Here is a 2209-nt window from a genome sequence, read left to right on the forward strand (position 1 = left end):
AATCAGGCATATCCAATGACTTAACAATAATTAATATTTTCACAATGAACTCTGAATTACCAACTTTCAAACGCTTCATGCGATATCAGCAAACAATATCTCGTATGTTAACATTGTATTATAGCTGCCATCCCCAAAAGCTATGTATCTGCAGTATTTTATTTATTGATTTACGACGTCTTTCACAATGTTTTCATTACGCAAATTCTTGTCAGAACATTGTACTCTCCACAGTAACAAAGCAAATGAATGCAGCCTGAATATCTTACATTTTGTTATACTTGTGTATTTGTTTAATGAGTAGTTTACTATTTTGCTATTTTGCCGGTAACTGTATTCAAATGTTGATTGCAAGTGCTATTAAAACTTAGGAATTTAAGAAGTTGGGAGAATATGTCAGCTGACACAACCATTAAAGAGGGTGCCAAAAGATGTTTCTGTCAAGCAAGAATAAATAATTGTTTACGTAGTATTTAGCGATAGTCTGTTGTTATTTATTGTGGGCATACTTGCTCAAGAATGCTGGCTTATGTATTACTGAACAATCCTTTGTAATTACTGTGAATGATCTGAGTATAATCGAATGCTTATAACATTTCTTTAATTAGATATTGTTGTAATACATTAGTTTAGTGTTGTAAGTAGTCAAACTGATTCAGATCATGTCTGTAGAACGTAAGCACAAATCATTTTTGGTGGAATCGACCTTCAGCCAATGGAAGATCTAACAGTAGTGGAACACTACAGGAGTCAAGAAGAGACAGGACTTTTCGAGTGAAGAGCTCAAGGAAGCGATTCTGCACGCTTTTACATTTATGCGTGAAGGAGGCAGTCCTGCCTGTGGTAACGACGAGTATTAAGTCACCTAGGTATTTGATTCAGGGGTGGTCAACGGCTGCTGCCATACTTTAACTTCTGAAAGAACTTTAGGTTCTTGAGAGGTTTGAACGTGCTCCACGACTAACTTCTCCCACTTGTATTATGAAACTGACGACAGAGTATGAATGACCGATCTTTGTTTCGCGTGTGCTAATTTGTGAGTCATCATGTTGAACAGTGAAATGTTCCGAGCAGATTAATATTTCGTATATTATGATCACGAAATTTAGTTTTTGTGTGTCTTTGATGACTATTTAGTTTGGGGATTTTGTTACTATTCTTGCAACGCTCTGAACGTAACATTACTGCGTTTGATAAGGGTATTTTCTGTCTGTATTTTAACTGGAGAACATAGGGCCACTTTCTGTTTATTTAAAATGTAGTTTCTTGAATGAACATTATTATACATAATTCTCTGTCATGTATATCAATTTCAGACGTTAGGTTAGAATCCTTTTCATTGAATTACTCATTTACCTTTTATTTTGTATGTCTGTGCATTTATTAATTTTCAGTTCTAGCCAACGCTTAGACTATTTGACTGCAGGATCTGAGCTTCAGATTATTATTTGCAGAGATTTAACTGTTCAGCATGAAGGCACACATGTTCGGATCAATCCTATGACTGCATAGAACAACTTTTAAACAGTGCTGCGCATAGCCCAACTACCTAAGGAGCGAGCAATATCACATAAAGTCGCAATTGGTTTGCTCGTATGGAATGTTGTTTAGCGATCAGTTACTAAATAGCGTGGGGGCTTCGAGCATACGGTTTTACAGCAGTTGCGTTCGTGAGAATAAGTAGCAAACGTTAGGTGTGGGCAAGTTAGGTGCGGACAGCCACGCAGACTACCAGGCGCAACTCCGAGATCATCGTCTTCGGCAGCACCTGCACTTTCGGCGGCAGCGGTACAGCAGAAGCATCCAGAATGACTGACTAGTTAAGTACTTGTGCCGATGGCGTTAACATGTATGAACACACACGGTTATCGCCAGTGATGGAGCCCATAGCAAATGAGTATCTAACCAGTCCGAGTGGTTCAGATAATGCTAGTGGGTTAGTCAGTCCTACATCTGAATGTGGGAGTACCGAAACGAAACTTACTGATGGGGCAGATAGTCTAAGATCAGGGAGGGGAAGCAAGCTTTCTGACGATACATCGTCACAATTACTGAAAATTTTGTTAGTAATGTAACCTGGTGCAGGGGCATTGAGTACAAAAAACAAAAACAAAGAAAAACCAGGAAACTTGTAATCTCAGTTGAAACACATAAAGTTTAAGAGCTAAGGTGGAAAAAATCAGTTCATCAGGCGGGGAACTACATCCCA

This window comes from Schistocerca nitens, chromosome 7 (genome assembly GCF_023898315.1).
Source record: "Schistocerca nitens isolate TAMUIC-IGC-003100 chromosome 7, iqSchNite1.1, whole genome shotgun sequence".
Lineage (NCBI taxonomy): Eukaryota > Metazoa > Arthropoda > Insecta > Orthoptera > Acrididae > Schistocerca > Schistocerca nitens.